This window comes from Rousettus aegyptiacus, unplaced genomic scaffold, assembly GCF_014176215.1.
Source record: "Rousettus aegyptiacus isolate mRouAeg1 unplaced genomic scaffold, mRouAeg1.p scaffold_m13_p_11, whole genome shotgun sequence".
In the NCBI taxonomy this organism is placed as follows: Eukaryota; Metazoa; Chordata; class Mammalia; order Chiroptera; family Pteropodidae; genus Rousettus; species Rousettus aegyptiacus.
In genome coordinates this window covers 55,997,515-56,018,170 of record NW_023416286.1, presented here as the reverse complement: position 1 = coordinate 56,018,170, position 20,656 = coordinate 55,997,515, and the positions used below count along the sequence as shown (strand labels likewise).

Below are 20,656 nucleotides of genomic sequence, written 5' to 3'. Positions count from 1 at the left end.
GCCAAGAACCTCAATTAGGTCATCGTAAATGATATAGGCACTCTGTTAGTAAAAGGACAACACAATGCATTCCAACCAGGGTTTGGAAAATTTGTTGGAAAAAAATCACAACTTATTTTACCTACATCATAGCTAAGAATGAGAGTCCAACACTAACATGCAGAGATCAAGAATGAGTTTACAGCAAATTGTTTTTGTCTTGGCACCTGGGCCCAGAAGTGCATAGAGAGAATACTTAATATGCAGGCAGTTTGGCAGTGGAAAAAATAGTCATATAAGTAATTCAGAGGGGCACAGGTGCTTCTATGTGGGTTGTTTACCCTCTGAAGACTGCATGCAGCTCGACCCTTTAAAAATAGTGAATGCCACAACTTGTTATTTTAACTTCGTCAGTCTCGTAAGCTGCAGCATTATTAAGGGCAGCCCTTAGCAATGAAAGCTAAGTATTGTCTAATATTTCATTCCAAATTCAACTTCCACCTAGCTCCTCTGAATTTTATTGCCTCTGGCAAGGCCTCTTCAATATCATGAGTTCAGAGCACTTTTTTTTTTTTTTTTTTTTTTTTAGGGCATTTTGTATTGTTCTTTTATTGGAAAAGGAGTAAGATGTAGTCTCTTCAACCAGTGAAAGTAGTTATGGGTGCCATCAGATAAAATTCCCCTATTGAAGAAGCTTCTCTGATTACTTTAGGTGAAATTATGCAGAGATATTGTCTTGGCATATAGTGCTCTTGTTTATCTCCCATGGAAAGTGATTTGTTGTTTACCCGTAACATCTTAGTCACTGCATTCCTTCCTCTCTGATACAAAATGCAGCACTGAGTCACCCATGGTTTTATTTGCTTATGCGTGCATTCCTGTAGAAGGCAAACTGCTTCTCTTTATTTCAAGGCTGAATGGAATAACTGTGTTCATTTTCCATTCTCGTCATTCTGACTGATACCTTTCAAGGCCTACACTGCAGGGCCTGGTGCAGAATCTGCCCCGGCAAAGGTCTTATGTTTGCTGGGCCAATGAAGAAATCCTTATACACAGCCCATTGGGCTGCCTTGCCAGCTCCCCTGCTTATTCTTTGCTTTAAATTTAGCTTTTCAATCCCATCTTCAAGAAATAATTCCAATATTATAGCTGGTAAGCTAGAAACAAAGTAGATTGTCTTTTATTTTTGTATGGGCATCTGAGCCTTCACCTCTATGATAAGTTCCTGTAGGTAATTTCTAGAAATAGAATACTTTCCAGAGACCTCCCAGACCTCTATGAAGAAAACAAAATCATCCTCTGGTACTGTATCACAGAATGGTTAAGACCATAGGTTCTGGAGGAAATTTTCCAGGATTTAAACCCCAGCCCTACCATCTAACAGCTGTGTGAACCTGGGAAGTTACTTAAATTCCTGAGCCTTGATTTCATCATATAAAATGGGATAATTACAGTACCTACGTTTCAGAATCGTTGTGAGGTTTACCATATGTAAAACACTTAGAATAGTGTTTTACACAAAGTGCTCAATACATATTAATATATATGTGTATATATATATATGTACATACATACATATATATACACATACATATATATATATATATATATATATATAAACATTATTATAGCAATGCACAAAAGGTGAGCTAGTATGGATAGCAGATAGTATGGACGGCTGGACAGATAAAAAGATAAATGATAGAGAGAGGGAGACAGGGAGAGAGGGAGAGAAAGAGAGAGTGAGAGAGAGGCAGCCTTACTTAGTGTTTGTTGGGCATTTAACGCAGTAAAAGCAATTTAGTTTCCTTAGTGTAGTCCAGTCTTGTTGTTATTGATCCCAAAGCTCAAAAGGTCGAGCAAGGATAGTTATTTTGGCCCATGCTCTGAACAGCTGTATTAGATACACAATGCCCTTTTAAAGTTAACTCCACTGGGATTCTAATACTGTGAATCACAAGAAACATACTTATTTTAGTTTGAGCTGGTTGAAAGTGATTACGTTTATATTATTACCAGTGGTCTATTTCTTCCATTGTCCACTTGTTCATGACACGTGCATCACACTTAGACGTCAATAGCATAAAGCCTGGCCCAGTGATTATTCCTGTGGATGTGAAATTCTAATAAGGAGTAACCTAATTTTGGCGAAATAATCTTCAAGAACAGTAAAATGTTTGGTTATATAAAAACAAACTATATTTCAAGGCATCCCTGGAAACCCATCTAAATAGCTATGATTTCACTTAAAATACTGGTTTCTTAAAATTCTTTTCTAATGTGTATAGAGATTTATAGATATAGATATAGATTATACACACATACACACACACACACACACACACATACATATATAATGTCACTTAAAAGGGTTTCGGTTTTAGTAACTGGGAAAAGCTAACTGAATTCAATTTAGCAAACAAGAAATGCTGTATATCTCTGCTATTGAAGGGGATATCAAGGCGAAGACTACATGACAGCTTCTCATTGAGTAGGGAGATTAAGAGAAATACCAAATACTTATAATGCAGTGCAGAATAGAATCTCTACGAATTTCTATGAGGGTTTTATTAAGACAGAAATGAAATACTGTGGTTAGAAGTTCTTGAGAAAGAGGTAGAACTTGACATAAATCTTTAAGTTTAGGGAGTTTTGAATCCAAAAGGTGGGCTGTTGGAATTCTGAGTGAGGAAAAATTCAAGCAAAGGTTTAGAGACAGAAAAATGTGTGTTTGGGAAATAGCGAGGGATTCTAGGTTTGACCTGGCTGGATTTTAGGGGAAAGTAGAAGATCTATTGAGAGTCTTAAGTGAGCATGTTATGGAGGACTTTGAACTTGGATGTGAAGTTCGTGCTCAGTTAAACAGCGTACAAGAGCCACGAAGTGGTTGAACCTGGGTGCCGTGGTTAGTGCTCTGACTCATGGAAAGTGATGGGGTGCCTGAGGGACAGCAGGTTGGAGTAGACACTTGGTTGCAAGGAACTCAGTTTAGATACCATTTAAACTGTAGTCCAATGGAGAGAGAGTAAGGATAGAATTATGATAAATTTTAAACACTCTTGAGAGATAGAATCAATATGCTTTAGTACCCAAAGATGAGTAAGGTGATAAGTGACTGAGAATATGAAAGAACTGAGGGAGTGAAGATGTGAGGAGAAAGAACCATGTGACACCGAATTAATGGCTAAAAGTTCTTATTAGGGAATGGAGGCTTATTTTTATCTGGAATTTCTGTAAAATGAACAATTATTGCTAGCAGAATAAGAGTCTGGACTTCATTGGCAGATCTGGGGCTAGATGGGAAACTTGGATTAAATTGTTTGTATCATTAATCCTGAGCCAGTCATTGGATTTCTCTGAATGGAACAAGATCTTTATGAATATAAAGGATCTTAACATTCTGCATGGTATTATTCAGAATAATTTTTATATTTATGTATAAATATATTTACTATCCATATAATGTATGCACTTCTATATTTATTTAGACTGTATGTAAAATATTCTTATAAACATTGATTCGTATATTCATAAACACATGCAATATAAAAATAAAATAAATAGAAACTCCCCAATATATAAATATTAGTATTTTTTTCCAAATATTTCTGAGTATTATGCTGTTAAGTAAATAATAAGAGATTTGTATGTAATTATTCATAAGAGCTGGCCTTTCTGGCTCTTTCTAGTCTGTCTTAGGACTGTTTGACTTGCTTTTTTCCCATACTTACATTTTTCCTAAGTGGTTGAATAACTCCCTCCAAAATCATTTCGTGGCATCACTCTTTGGCTTTTCTTTTCTCAGTCATTTTCCATCTTCCAATTTCTCTCTCTTTGTACAAGCCTTATCCTATTCTAGTTGCCCACTCCCTTACCTCTTTCCGGCCCTCGTTTGTATTTACTATGCTTTGCTTTTTTATATCCCTTTCTGTCACTGGGTGGGGCAGACAGACTCTGATCGCTTCCTTTTGTGTATTTTCATCGTGGTCCTGACATCTCCTGTAGTTTTGGAGAACACATTCCGGAATCTCCTGTGACTAGCTCTTCCATTTCATGTAAGCCTCTCGTTTGAGCTCTACTCTTCTAGATCCATTTATTTTGGACTAATGTATTTTGTCTTACCCCAAGTGACATGTACAAGTTAAAGATTTCCATCCTCAAGAAAGTGCCAGACCTGTACACTGCTTTCTCTCCATTGTGCTGCTTTATTTGGACACCACTCTGTGTCTCTACCATTGAGACCGAAAAATGTTGGCCTCGGATCAGGTCATTCACACATTTTGATAATCTAGAACAAATTTATAATATTATGGTGCTTAGATCAAATAGTGTCAGTGTGATCAGTTCAGCAGTTATTTTTTAAGTAAAAGTTCCACAGAAAGAGAGGGGAACATATGGGAACAAACCTATGTGTTACAATTTAAATTTGCAAAGCATAAACCTCCACAGCGTTCTTGAAAGCCTTCAGTGCATTTTGAGACATGATACTAAAACTGACATCTTTTGTTTCTTGGTATCATAATGCCCCAAAAAGCTACTCAGCTCCCTGGTCTACAGACACCAATTGTTAAATCTGACCTGTGACTCATGATGCTCAGGGTTTGGAAGTGGGTGATCAATGCCATAGGAGCAGAAATCCCAGATATGGTCTTTTATCTGAAGAATTCCCTAAGGAGTTACAAAGAAAGACAAAGAAATTTCTTAAGTTCCATTTTCTGCCATTGTATTAGGGTTTTGTTGTTGCTACTGCTGCTGCTATAACAAATTACCATAACCTTTGTTTCTTAAAGAACACAAATGCATTTTCTTATAGTTTTGTGGGTCAGATGTTTAATGTGAGTATCCCAAAGATAAGGTGTTTACAAGCTCTGTTCCTTTGTGGATATTCTCAGAGAGAATCCATTTCATGGTCATTCAATGTTGAGAGAACTTATTTTACGTGGTTATAGGACTGAGGTCCCTGTTTACTTGCTGACTGTCAGCTGGGGGTCTCCATGATCTCCTAGGTGCTTCTCTTGGGTCCTTGCACATCACCCTTACATCTCGGAACCAGCAACAGGGCGTCAGGTCCTTTTTATGATGCCATCTCTCTGTGCCTATTCCATTTTCACATCCTCTCTCACTACAGCCTGGAAAAGTTCTCCACTTTTAATCATGTGATTAGTTATGGCCCAACCAGATAATCCAAAGTTCCCTTAGCCATGGAAGGTAACATATTTGCATATTCTGTGAACAAAGATTTGGACATCTTTGGAGCTATTCTTTCTAATATAGTGAGTCGTCCTGTAAAATGCAAGAGGAATGCCAAGATGTGTGAATGGTGAGGGAGGTTCCAATTCTGTTGATACCTGGTCATTCTTATGCTGCATCCAAGATGCAAGTACTGAGTCTTTTCCTTCTTTTCAGAGCTTATCCTCATGATCTAATTTCCCTGGCCTCAGTCTTTCCCAAACCATTGCTGATAAGAAACACCAGGTTTCTGGTACAGATCGTGAAGAGTGATGGACAGCCCAGCAATTGCCTAGGTTCAATGCCTGGCATTATCACTTGCCAGCTGTGGAGCTAGTTACTCAAACCCTTGCGACTTCCATTTTCTTATCTATGAAATGGAGACAATAAAAGTGTCAAATGAAGATAATAATACTATCAAACATAGGAGTGATTAGTAAGTCATTGAAGTTATTATACTTATTTATGCCAGATACCCATCTCTTATCCTAGCTTGATGCTTGGTTCAAAGATGTTTATTCCCCACAAAATAGTTTTCCTTCTATACTACATCTTCCTATGGGTTTAAATGTATGCTTTGCATTTTGTCCTTTGACTGTCAGTGTTTGTAACTATCTCTCCTTGGGCAACATGTCTGTTTTATAGTGTCAAGGCTGGGTGAGCTTTCGGCCCTGATTGACTTGAGAATGAGACTGAGCAACTCACTGTGTCATGCTTCACCTCACTGCATGTCTAAGTTTATGATGCTTTTTTCTGTCTTCGGACCCTGACTTTTGTGTTCCATTTTCTGCAATCTTCACCCGATTTATACCATCATAATTGATTGTATGGAAGGTTCCAGAGCCCTACCCTCAATACTGTATAATCAGTCCTTGAATCTGAAAATTTTGTTCTCTTCTTTACTGAAAACATCAAACTTTCTGCAATTTCACAAGATTTAAGCTCAGTGCATTTCTGCTTCTGACTTACCTTCACTAAGATATCTGTATTTTCAGGCTATTCCTTGTTGGTGCTCAGTGTTGATCTCAAGTGGGTTGATCCCCGAAACCACTTCTTCAACTTACAAAAATGAGCAAAGCAACACAATACAAAATGAATTCAAAGTAACTCACTTTCAAAAGTTTTTGAGTATTTAGTAAATATTACTGAATGATCTAGGAACATTGGAGGGGGGTTGTGAAATCACAGAAATGTAAACAATAAAAGATTGAAGAGTGATTATTCTAGTTCTAAAAATTCTCAGTTTTTTCAATCCTTCCTCATTCTTAGAACAGCTGTGGACACAGGATGAAAACCTGGCCAGAAAAGTGTAAGCAGAGGTGCTGGGGAGCAGGGTTGGGGGGGGTACTAAAAAGGGAGCAGCTGACTATCGAGGAGGTGTTTGTTTTGCCTGTCCACCTTTCTTGCTGCCTGGAATGCACCTGGAGTTCCAGTAGCTTTTTTGAAGCAAGAAGTGATGCCACCTCTCAGGATGGCTTAGCCACAAGACAGGAATCTGGCTTTTTGGAGACACTGTAGAGCTGCCACACCAGTCCTAGACTGCTCGCCTCTGGACTTTTTTTTTTTTTTTTTTGCATATAAGCATAATAAACTTTTATGTTGTTTGCCCCTGTTATTTAGGAGTTTTCTGTCATTGGCAGCTAAATGTAACCCCATTTAAAACATCGGTTTTATTCAAAAAGTTTAAATTTATTAAAATAAGGCAAGGCTAGAATATACATAGTAGTTGAGAGCTTGAGCTTGTAAGACTAATAGGGCTGGGCTCCACAGCGGTTTACTTGCTGTGTGGACTTTATCAGTTTGGGTAAACGCTGCAAAACTCAGTTTGCTCATCTCTAAGATAGTGTATAATTAATACTCTAGGGAGGGCTATTGCAAAGTTTAAGTAAGAAAATACACATGAAGCACTTAATAGAATAACTGACACCTAATTTTCACTCTAAGTTGATAGCTATCATTACCTTTGTAACTAAATCTAGCATCTTTAAGGGCATTATTCTAAGAAAAAAAAGGGAATACCTCTTTGCTTTAAATGTATTTTTACTAGTAACTAAGAAAACGTGAGGGTAAAATCTGCCTTCCAGTGATCAAGAGACCTGATCTAGATAACTGGGGAACTGTCATACAAGCTCTAGAGTCTGCTCTGGAGCTGGAAAACAAGTTAACCAAGCTCCTGCAAGACCTGAAGACCTTGGCTTCTGTGAACAGTGAAACTGATCTCTTAGGCTTCATGAGAAAATACCTGGATAAACAAAAGAGGAACATAGGCTATCTGGAACAACAGCTCGATATCATAAGAAATTAGAAAAGCAGGCCCAGGAAGAAAATGTATTTAAAAAGCCTGCTGCCAGGTCAGATAAAGAGACTTAACACCTGAAGGCCACATAGCAAGTCCTCCCACATAGCAGGTCCGAAAGTCAGCTACTTAAGAATCTTTATCTTCTCCATTTGACAGAAGTCTGCTTTCCTTAACTATTATCCTAATCCTCATTGTTGTGCATACAAATAAATCTGTTTTTGCATTTAAAAAAAAGTATATTCCCTGTACCTCTTAATATGTTTAACATATACTACTTTTTTGACTAGCAGTTTTTAGGAGGTTATTATTTCTAAGAAATGGTAGTGTAATAGTTAAAAATCTGGTTACCAAAAATTAAATTACCTGAGAGAATATAAAAATTATTTATGTAACTATTTAAATTAAAAAAAATATTTATCTGCATATTTAAAAATTATTAAAACAATATGTTTATTACAAAAGTCAAACGATACATGTATGTGTGAATAAAAATTAATATAATGGGGTTGCATTGTATGCAGAGACCAGGTTCTACATCAGCACAAAGATCAGATGTTTGAAATTTAAATATTGCCCTGACAATTCTCTAAGGAAAGCTCCACGTTTGAGTCCTTTATCTCCTAGTTACTCCGGCACAGTAAATGCTAATAAATGAGCGTTTACTTCATGGCTGGAAGACATTTTCGGTTTTTAGCTGGCTAGTGGATGAGTATTAGCTGGGCTGTTCTTATGGGGCCATTCGGTCTGGCGAGACGCTTGCACTAGCAGACACACACCCAGAGCCTCAGCCCATGGAGATAACATCACTTTCACACTCCCATTTCACGCCCACTTGGGGCTTCCACTCACTGAATGGAAGGATAGAATCTCTACATTATTGAAATGATCACTGCCTCTCTTTAGCCTAATATATAACTTAGATGTCTAAGCATGTATAATTGAATTCAAGTATATCAAATATGTGGGGGCTGTGACTCCCCTTTAGTCTCAGTCTTAATCATAGCCTCCGGAGTTAATCAGTACTAAATTTAGGGTGTATACTTCCATATTTCCCATGATTATATAATATGTGTATTATAATCACGCACACACGCATGCACATAGTTATGTTTCTGTCCTTCTCTCTTGGTTTTTCTCTTTGAAAGTATATTGTGGCCTTCATTCTAGTTAAAAAATATATAGGATTAAGAATTTTAATAGGAGTATGATGTTCCCTAGTATTACTTTATTAAAGTGTGTGTCTATTACTGAACATTATGGTTGTTTTCAGTTTTTGTTATTGTCGTGTGTTTTGTTTTTTGATATAGGAAGGCTTTAAACAGTATTTTCAAACTCCAATTTAAAATTGTGTACATACATTCATACACATAAATGCACACAGCTCTCTAGCCCTCTGGCACTTGCCATAGAGCAAGTTGGGTTCCAAGGCACAAGGCAGGGAGTCACCAGCCAAAAGAAGTGCCAACACGTGTGTCTTCATACGTTGCTGATCTCGACAAAGGGAAACTTCAAATCAGATGGAACTGGGAGATTTGACATCTTTGTCCTTAGGGAAATTTAGATTCCAAGCCTGGTCTAGGATTCAAGGTCAAGAGTCACATCTGAGAAGGGGTAGAAGTGTAGTATTGTTGGTACCGAGAGTACCAGGGGGATTTACCATAACATTTTTAGGCCCCCGCATGGCTAAATTCTCAAGCTATTTTCCATTAACTCTTAAATTGATAAAGATAGAGAGCTGCAAGAAGGTTGCAAATCTCATTTTCTTTGGAAAACAGTGCTTTTTCTTTTCAAAGATCACATTTCCTGGCAAATAAGAAACTATGTTTTGTAATAGAATTCATTCTTCCATCTATTTGAAGTCATTTTACTTAAGGCTGGGTAGAAGAATGATGGCTTTATAAAGGGATAAGAAAAATAAGACTTCATAAGGTGCTCACTGGCTTGACCTTGAGTCACCCCAGTCCTAAGTTGTGAGGGAAGATAAGTTCCTCTGCCAAGAGCACTATCATCCTGATTGTACATAGTCACTAGTTTAATCATCAAGTTATTCTGAGTGAATAGTTACTCACTCTAGTTTCCTGTTTTATTATTGTTTCTGCATAATTCCTAGGGAATGGCAGGCTCAAAATTTGTGTTTTAGTCAATTGGGGAAAGTAAAGAGCCAAAATCAGAAAATCAAAACAAAGTAAATGTATTTCCTAATTGGTCACTACTGCTCTTTCAAAGCTATCATTTTCTGCTGTGCAAAATAGTTAGACAAAACTAGTTATTTTTCTAAACAAAATGGCTTGGCCGTTTAAGCTTTTTCCACTGCAAAACACAAAAGACAAGTTGCAGACTTTTTTATTTTTTTTACTTTTCTGGTCAACACCATTAGTTATATAAACTCCAAGAACAATCTTTGCGTGAAAACAATTCATCTGTTTTAAGAAAGACAAGATTTGATTTGTTAGTTATGTACTGGATAGATTTCTCTCAATTGCTGCTTGGATGGATTTGAGCCTTAAAATTAATGCTGCATTAGTAATACAAAAAATAATGGGAAAATGTCTGCTTATATTTAAGTGTGTTTTGCTGGAAAATATTTTCATATATGAATTTATTCAGTTCTCATATAACTTTTAAGAGATAGTCAAAATGACTATTCTTTGACTACTGAGCTAAGTAACTCTGAGAAGAAATCTGTCTCTTAAATCATTAGACAGTTTCTCTTCAGGGCATTAAAATTGTGATACCACTTTAGAAAAAAATATTTTTATGAATTTGGAGTCCTGACATATATATTCTGTTGATTTTTTTTTTTTTTTTTTTTTATGGAAAAGCAGACTTAGACTCTCATTTCTGTCTTATATGAGAGAAGTGCCCATAAAAGCTCAAATGCTGGGCAGAAGAACACCTTATTATTTAGCATCAAAAGAAGTCCAGGTAACAGAAATCACTGGGACTAAATTACTTCTCATACCAACAAAGAGCATTTCTTTCAGCTGTAATTGAAATTCTTAGAGTGACTGCATTTAGCACCAACTGTTATCAAAATAAGGATCCTTTAGAGTCAGCAACAGGGGAAACTCATAACCTTTGGTTTTCCTTGTCTGTAAAAGTGAAAGAAAAGGTAGATAGGAGAGTTGAATATATTTGTTATTTCCATTGATATTAAATAGTGTTATTTTATATATTACATATTGTGAGTATTATTAAAAAATCACATAAGAAATTATCTTTTGCTCTTGTGAAAGTATTCATAATATGAAATATAGAAATTCAAATACATGAAAATTTTAACATATGTATAGTCTTTTTGAGAACAAAAACGCAAATAAACAGAAATGCACGGTGAGGGAAGAAAGGTGTCTATAGAAAACAGAAAACTGAACAGGTGGCCATCTTGCTTTCATAAAGGGAAAGACCACCTGAGAATGACACCAGAACACAGGGAAGTAAGCAGAGCCAAGGAGTCAGGAGAGATGATTCCTGATGACATCATTGAGCACCCAGAAAGAAGTCAGTGTACCATGTGAGCAGCCAATGCCAACCTGCCATAAAGGAGACATGGACAAGGTAGCTAAGGGTTCAAAGCCAAGGGAACAGATGAGCAAGAGGAGCAGAAGATGCAAAGGTGCAAAGCTGTTCTGATTAAGTCCAACTACTACATCACTACATACTTCTCAGATTTAAAGATGAACAGCCCAATTCTGTGCAGGGAGAATGCAAGATAGAGTATCTAATACATTCTTCTAAAGCATCAAGTTTATTACAAGATTTAGAAGAACCAAGTACTTTAATAAAAACCTTCCCCTTCCCACAAACATGGAAGAAAAGAAGAGCAGGGGAGGGAAGAGAGGCCTCAGGAAACACAGTTCGGTCTCTGAAGTTTCGCCCAGGTGGGGGTCAAGTGGTGGACCTGCAGCTAAGATGGGCTCTCCTTTTGTCCTCCAGGGGGCTCCAGGTTGTCCTCCAAGCTCACCAAGTATTTTGTATACCATGTTTTTGAAGGTCACAGAGATGCCAGGTACCTTATCGATGTGAATCAGTGCAGAGCACCACAGCAGTTTGCACACCTCCATCATCCTCTGGACCAAGTCCCCTCTCCCAGGGGTTCTTGCACACACAGTGTGTACTTCATGCACTGCTGCCACCTGCAGCGGTTTGCATCCAGCCTCTGGCCTTTCGCCCCCAGCACATGGCTAGGCTTTCTGGAACTCAGCATATTTAAGACCAACATTAAAATATAGGGAGCGTGCCTTGACCTCCCTGATGTTTTTGATTGTAGCCCTGCCTTGGCCATCCATAATTTAAAGGGCCTCTACCTTGTTCTGTTTGCCACGCAGCTTCTTGGGCAGCCTAAAGAAGAGCTTTCTTAAAACAAAGCCTAAGAACCTCCTAACTACCCCCTTCTGGCTCTGGCTAGATCCTTTTTGGATTCTGATACTGTTGCTACTATTGCTGCTGCTGGTGGTAATGTGGGTGGAGGGGGAGTCCTCATGGTCACAGTGAGGGGCTTGGCTAGAGGTGGCAATCCTTGGTGCCAGACTGGCTGGCGGACTGTCTTTGGCTTTTTACCCTGACACCTGATCTTTAGGCTGCTGATCTGCCTGACAGAACCTGGAGAACTCTGGCTGAACTTCCTGAGTGAGGGAGGGACTACACCTACTGGGGACAGGGGAACTGAAGGGCCTTACCATGATGATGGTGCAGCATGCCACTTTGGATTTCTTGGTGCCCAAGATGAGATATGTGGCCATCACGCTGTTATATCTCTTGCCGATTACTGAGTTCTGGATCTAGTCCCATTCGAACCCCAGATTCATCATTTCCTGTCATCCAGAGGTCCATGTTATCACAAGATGGCTCACTATAAGGCCTGATTTCCTCCTCCTGGTCGCTGTTTTACCCATGAGTCACACATGATTTTTATTAAACATTCTCTGTCACTGGGGTCAAGGGTCATCATTTCTTTAGGATGTTTTTGCATCCAGGAGATATGAAGAAAGTGCATGGTATTTTCCACTCAGTATCTGCTGTTGCAGCTTCCAGAAGTCCTTTCCCTTGAAACTCAGGGTCCCAGTGACTATGTTATATAGCGGCACTCCTTGGCTCCATGTATCTACTGATGGGCTGTTGTAGTTTCTACCCGGGAAAAGTTCCAGAAACAGCAAAAGGATGCCACAGAATGTGTTCAACTTACTGCCACTAAATTGGGTGCTGAGTCCAAAGTCCAAAATTTTTATATTTATTTGAGTATCAAAGAGTACGTTATCTGGCTTCAGGTCCCTGGGGACAATGTCCTTCTGGTGTCAATACTGCACAGCAGATACCACCTGCAGGAAAACTCCTCCAGACTCATTCTCGGGCATGTGGCCGTGGTCCTACAGGTAACTGAACATGTCTCCTCCACTAAAGTACTCTAACATACAGAAGAATATTTCCTTGGTGTCAGTCATCTTGAATCCTTGACTATATTCAGATGATTCAAGGCCTCACACAGTGGAATTCCTGCAGTGGAAGACTGGAAGCCGAGGAGCTCTGCTGATTTATCACTTTGACAGCTACCTCTGTCCTGATCAAAATGTGCCAGCCCAACCTCACCTTGGCAAAGCTGCCCTCACTGGTGGTATTAAGGAGCTTGTAATGACCAATATGGGGCTCCTGGTAGCAGAGATTGTGTGCTCCAAATGTCAAAAACCATAGGTTTTGGTGCCACTATATAACATGGTCACTATTGATACACGTCACAAGACAGGTTCACTAATTTTCTGTTTTCAAGTACACATTCGGTAAGCCATTTACCTGCTTTTTTAATTACTCTCTTTAATTTTCACTTTTATAACCTTGAAAGAATATCTTATGTAGGTAATGTTTGGTTCATTCAATAAGCTACTTTTGGAATTTGTTTTATCTCTGAGAACCTCAAGAAAGCATTGAAATCAATCAATATATTTGGTATTATTCAGATTTCTGTGTTTTGTATTTTTAAACAACAATAGAATTCAATTTACTTAAGAATAAAGGAGAATGTAAGCAGTTTTAAATTGTGTGAGCTGTCAATACAACCATTGGTTGGCTAGTCAACCACTGCAAGCTAATTGACAACACGTTGTGTAGTTCATTAATTGAATGCAGAATATGTTTCCTGTTTCTAATGAGAAACTGTAGGCCCTTTGGAGACTAATTTTTCATAAAGTTTGATTGATTTTGAAATTTAAAATACAGTTTTATTGGAAGTCCCTATGAGTATAAATAGTTTTGATAAAAAATGTGTATAATTATTAGAAAGGTGATATAAATTAATCACTATTTTTAAGAGTTAAACTCTGAAAATGGACTGTATTCTCATATGTAAAGAGCAAAGGACTTAGATGTAGATATAAAATAAGAGATGTATATATTTGTGTTGTTTAATCACCAACTATTTATTAAGCAATTATTATTGATAAGACTCTGCATTAGTAGCTGTAGGGGTTATAAAGATTAAAAGATATGATTAAAATATAGTATACTGCAGTATTAAAGAGGTACAAAACGGCTTGCACATGAGGAATTGTACCTATTTTGAAGATGAGTAACTTATTAACTAGTGAATTTGAAAGGATTGGCATTTCAGTTAAAGGGAGAAAATAAGCAAAACTTGAAAGTAGAACATCATGGATAGTAATCTTGCTTGTTTAGGTCAATGGCTTCTTTCAGTGGGGTTACCCAAAAGAAGCCTGAAAAGACAAGTAGGAGCAGCTCATAGGGAGACTTTTAATGCCAAAAACAAACAAACAAACAAACAAACAGACAGACAAAAACAAAAAAAAAACTGTGGACCATACTTGCTAAGTAATAGTAAACAGAGAATTTGCTTTTCGGATAGAAATTTCAGGGACATTGATCTTAGGGTGAATGGAAAGAGAAAAGTCTTTAAATGGAGAGAATAATGAGAAAGTTATTTTAATAGCCAGGAATGAAAACTAATAATATTCTGAATTATGTCGGTGACTGTAGAGAAGAAAGGGAAAGAATGATGCTAGTTACACTGTAATATGATGGAAATTACTGGAATAGGAAATGGTACTGGGGAGATGGGGGCAAGACTTAACTGTTATGCTCATACTGGTTTTTAAATAGTCTAAGTCCTGCAATCTCCCACCTCCACCCTCAGCCCCACCTCCACCCCAAAGACACCTTGGCCTCTTCATGATTTGAAATGAAAAGCTTAAATACCTTTATACCTAGAGAACCCCTGCCCTGCTCTGGTGCTAAGCACTGGCACTTTTTCCTCATCCTGGATTTGGATGAAATAGCTCAACTATCTCCCACTGGGAGAGTGGAGGAGGATATGTTGGCTCCGGAAATAGGAAGTTGAGAAGGCAATATTTTTGAGAGCAAAGGGATGAGGAACAGTTGTTCATAACAGCCATCTGAAGGTGGCAAGTGGTGACCAAAGAACACATCAGCTTTCAAAGATTGCTGATTTGTCACATACTGAGCATGTACTAGGAGCTGAAAAGCTTTTAAAAAGTTACAACTCCTGAGCTCAACTCATTTTCTCTTAAATATCACATCCAAATAAGTTCTAGTTTTTTAAATACATATTTTTATTTGTGGATGTCTAGGACATTTTGACTTTTTAGATATAGGTAACCATTTCTCATTAGGGTTGCAACAGATGAACGAGAAATTAAATTATAGGTTATACGTTAAGCAAACAAACACTAGTTGCAACTCTTGAGTATAGTGTTATTTTTATTCTATCCAAAACAAAATAAGATCTGTCATGTTAATTATACTCATTATGTAAAAATAGCTTCAATTTAAAGTCATCAGTAATGAAATTCTACATGAAAAGATCAAAAATTTACTTTCTTTTATGTGGAAAGAAATCTAAGTATTAGTTTTTGTGTGCTTCCAATATTTCATTATAAAATGCTATGAAATTTAATTGTAGCATAGCATGAAGTAGGTAAAATCCTAAATATACTATGAAATGTGTCTTATTCTGGGTAATAATTTCCTCATGACTTCCTATACTTTTAAATGTATGAACAATAAATACGATGAATTAGTTTAGGCTTATTTTAGGGGTGTCTTTCAGATACTTATAGGTGTATTGGGTAAAATACTTTTTTATGGTCCAAGTAATAGAAAACCAAACATGCCTAAGAAAAAAATTACAATTTACTCAATTGTAATATTTAGGCCAGTAGTTCCCAAAGTGTGGTTCTTGAACCAGCATCAACTGGAGATTTGTGAGAAATTCTGGGATCCCAACACAGGTTTACCAAATTGGAAACTCTGGAACTCTGGCTGTGGACCTCAGCCATCTGCTTTAACAAGCCCCCAGGCTTGTTCTGATACATATTAAAATTTGAGAAACAGTGGTCTAGAACTAAATTTATCTTCGGGTGTAACTCAATTTAGGGCTCAAAGGATACCAGGATCTAAATGTAGGCTCTGCTACCCCTGAGATGGCCCTATTTCTAGGCTTCACATGGTGGCCACTGACAGCTTTAGATACTTCTTATCACATTACCCTGTCCATGGACAAGAGAAATGATTTCACCTTGACTTGAGTGTTTAATACCAGAAGGAAATCTGGAATTATACAAAGAAATGAAGAGAACTAGAAATGGTAACTACATGTGGGTCAATACATATGATATATTTTTCTTGTATTCAAATCCCTTTAAAAGAGATAGTCAGAGGGAGAAGCATGTGAGTGCGAAGAAGACAAAAATCAGGATGAGATATTGGGGAAAAACAGGAATTAGGTTACTGAGATGATAAAGACTGAGAAATAGGGGAAAATGGGAAATAGTGCAGATATGCAACATGGGTTTTAGATTTTAACAAACTAGACCCCTTGCAGCTTTAAAACTTCATAAGCTATTTAAATGTCTTGTTTAGTATTATAAAATAATGATACTTTTAATCATTCATGCTAATTGCTGTTCTCTTATGACTATATTACTATTCATTTATTCAAACAATTCATGTTTATTTAGCACTATAAGGTATGTAAGCACATCCAATATTCCACGGTCTACTTAGGTTCGTTTTACACACAAAAAAATGACTATACTGCAGATTACAAGTGTCATCTTTTTTTAAAAATTAATGCTTTCTAAATTGTATTGGCAAAATGGGGGGAAAATCTAGAATTGTATAAAGAATATCTTAAGTACATTCCTAAAGTCAATATTTTATAATAAAATTTTCTTTATAATACTTCTTCATAAACCTTAAATTTGTTTTATTGCTTCTAGTTACCCCCAGTAATTTTATAACTTATTTTATTTTTTTATTATTATATCTTTTTTTTTTTTTTTTGGTAAAAATGCCTGAGTTTATTGTATTATTTGAGCACATTAAGTTTCACAAGAGAAATATGTAGTTATAGCTCCAGGGCAGGTGTTGTGTTCCTGTCAGATTGCTCAATCTAATTTTGAGCCATGTCAGGTCTGTTGCTGGGAGACATTTGAGGAGCACAGGAAATTATATAGAACCTTTTGATAATAGCTTGTCCTTGTACTGTGACCTAAAATAATACCAAATCTGCCACATTACCAACCCTCTTGTTAAAATCGAAAGCCTAGAATGGAGATTTTTTTACCAACATCACTAAAAGGAGAAAAATTAAGACGATTTAAAAATATGGTTGTAAATTGTTGAAAAGTTGGCAGTGAAGATACAGATAAAATTGGCAATTATAATTATATATTGCAAAAACATTTTGAAATCATATTTCATGTATAGTTATATTACTTCAGTTGTGTTTTTCAACCTTGGATGATCATAAGAATTAGCTGTGGCATTTTTTGTCATCAGTTTCCTAAGTCCCTCTTCTGGATATGTACATTTCGTAGATGTGTCTATTTAACTGGTTTCCTGGATAATTGCATGTTCAGACATATTGGCAAAACACTAGCCTAAAGTAAGGAATTTGTGTACTTTTCAAGGAAATGAATGTGGGGAGCTCATTGAAATATATCCAATCTCAGTTTACAAATTATATTCATACAGTTCATTTAGATCAGAAAGAAGGGTTAACCTTCTTAACTCAAATGGTACCTGGGAAAATAGGTTAAGAGTTAACCAGGTTGGTGTTCAGTGTGCAGTTGGAATAGAAGGAGGGGCTACTTACAGCTGTGCAGAAAGGTTGAAGCCAAAGAAGTAGTGACAATAGAAGTCTGAGTTTCTGAGGAGGACATGAAGTGTGCCTCCACTGTGACAGGAGAGGGAATACAGAGGAGGAAATTGACTGGGGCCCCAGCAAATGGAGAAATTGATATTTTCCAAAGAATGTTTGGATTACATAAACTGTGCCTTTCAAACCGAAGAGCTAGCCCTTGCATTGGCATTCGGGGAAGTCAAATGAGTTGTTGCTTTCTGTATTAGAAGGAATGGTCTTTCCACAGCAATCTGCTCATTCTTCATTGTCATTTTAAAGAGGTTTAGTTTTTAGCTGCTTGACATATACATTGAGCAGACTCTATCTTGACATAAGAGTGGATGGCATTTCAGAGTTCATTCCTTTACTTTTAAGTAGATTAAAGACAAATGCCTGCTCGGTTTTTCCATGTTCATTATAAAACCGGAATGCCTTCAGGATTTGACACTGGAGGAGATTCCAGGTCACAGACTTTGTAACCAGAAAGACTTAAGCTGACTCTTAATTCTGCCCCATGAGAGCTGTGTCAGAATGTAAAAGCTACTGAACCAGACAGATTTCCCAGCCTATAAAGTGAAAACTAGGACATTTTAGTAAAGGTGCTGTTTACTAAGCATATATTGTGTGCCCAGGCATTGTGCTAGATATCTTATTATTTATTATTCATGGTATTCCCACTACAGCTTTTTGAGGTAGGCATTATTGTGTTCTGACAATAGCAATAATGATGCCTCTTGCTTACAGGATTTTTGCAAGTAATCAATGAAATTAGAGACATTAAACAAACAAACAAACAAATAAAAATTATGTCCCAAAGTAAGGATTAAATTCTACTTCTTTTGAGACATAAACTGTATACAGCGTTGAAATTATAGCTCCCCCCCCAACTCCTACCCATTAAATTTTTATGTTCTAACCCTCCCTCATTTATTAAACACATATAGGAGGTGCTCAATATATTTTAGTTCCCTGTCAATGCTTACACATTTGACTTGGAAAGACTAGATGACATAGTTGAATAAATATGGACTTCAGGGTTAGAAAATATTGGATAAAACTGTTTGTATTGGATTGGCTGGGCAAAAATAAACATGTTATTTAACCCCTTTTAAGTTTATTTCTCATCGGAAGAATGTGCATAGTCTCATAGTGTTGTTATGAAGATTAAATAAAATACTGTAAGGTGACCTATTATAGGGATTGACAAAAATTAGGTAATATTTTAATGAAATATCACACTTGAATCACATTGTGCAGAATAATTCTTTGTAAATACAAGTCTATATCATCACATCTATAGCAGAAAGAGAAAGATTCATTTTTGAAATGTGTGAATGTAACCGATGTTAGAATAGCATGCTTTTGAGTAACATTGGTCAGATCCATTCTGAACGATGGGAGTTAGTGAACTTTAGTTTAATTTTTTTTTTTTTTACATTGCTAGGGATGAGGTCACTGACACAAAAGGACATTGAAATACTGATGCACGCTGACAAAAAGCATTCGGTTTGCCTGACTCATTGGTGAAAAAATAGAAACCATTGAGAGGTGGACTGAAGGTCTTGGTGTGAGGATTACTAGCTTTTAGAACAACCGGAAAACAAAATGTTTTCATTTTAGACTTTATCTTAGTTTACTTGTAGTGATGAGAGCATTCAATAAGGGTAATTGTTTTTCATTCAATTTAGTTAGCCCTTGGTTATAGACTGAAAGTTTGTGCTGCTGCCCTTCCAGTTCATACATTGAAGCCTAACCCCAAATATGGTGGCATTTTGAGGTGGGGCCTTTGAGAGGTAAATAGTGTTACATAAGGTTAAGGGTGGAACTCCCATGATGAGATTAGTACCCTTAAAAGAAGGGGAAAAGACAGGAGAGCTCTCTCTTCTCTGTCATGTAAGAATACAGGAAGAAGGCCTCTATTCATAAGCCACAGAGAGGACCCTCCCCCCAAACCAAATCTGCCACTTGGGCTTTTTAGCCTCCAGAACTGTGAGAAATAAATGTTTTTTGTTTAAGCCACCCAGTCTACAGTATTTTGTTATAGCAGTTTGAGTTATGACACATTTAATGAGCAACTACTATGGACAAAGTCTTCTTAAGCAAAAAGGAACAGCTCAACCCTGCAACCAATGAAGCCAAGACAGATTAAAATAATGTTATAAACAGAGATGTTAGTAATTTGCTGTTCATGTGCTGTGTGAGAAGTCATTTATTTTCCCTGGTAGTATCATGCAAGAGGTGCGCTTTGAGCCGGGTCTTGAAGAATGAGAGGGATTTGTAAACTTGGAGTATGATAGCTTCAGAGGGGCAAGAAATTGCAAATGACTATAGAGAAGAGGGTACACTACAAATAAATGTGTTGACAAAATACGCCAACCCTAATGAATGTAGGCCAAGACAAATGTAATAGCTCTGTCTCTGTTTATCTACTTATTTCAGGTTTAGTTTAACAGATTTGCAGACAGAGGGAGCAGGGTTCCCTAGTCATTAAAGGAATGATCACTGAATAATATCTTTTCCTGTAGTTGAGCTGGGAATCCCTTAATGTTCTCAGCATTGGCATTGCCCAAATGCCAAAGGCATTTATTGACATTTAGTAAAGACCTCTAAAATTTCTTCTTCATATTGGCTCCATTGTTAGTACGTGGCATATACTAGCATATTGCATGTGTAAGATCGTTCTAGGTTTCTGAGTGAACCATTTGGCTGTAAAGTCAATAGAAATGATTTTTCAAAAGGTTTTAATGACTCTTCTGCTCTGTAATTTGTAAGTGCCAATATCTCCAACTTATAAATATGTAAATTACTGTGAGTTAAATGTGTTTGGATTTTGTTATTAATGAAACTGTCTGGTTCTCTGTCTCTGCTTAAAGGCTGTGGGGAAAAAAAAAAATGCTCTGGTTTCCTTTGCAGCTACATTCTCCTCTTCCAGGTCGGCAGATGGCCGAGTTAGTCAGGGCCAAGCTCTTCTTCTCACTGTCTCCTGTGATCATCTTACT

The 20,656-nt window shown here is 37.1% G+C and overlaps 1 protein-coding gene across 1 annotated transcript in view; it reads left to right on the top strand.

Moving 5' to 3' along the window:
* The window catches only part of ITGBL1 (integrin subunit beta like 1), a 177,970-nt gene that overhangs the window by 2,506 nt on the left and 154,808 nt on the right, over positions 1–20,656 (top strand). The gene's annotated exons all lie outside the window — the stretch shown is intronic.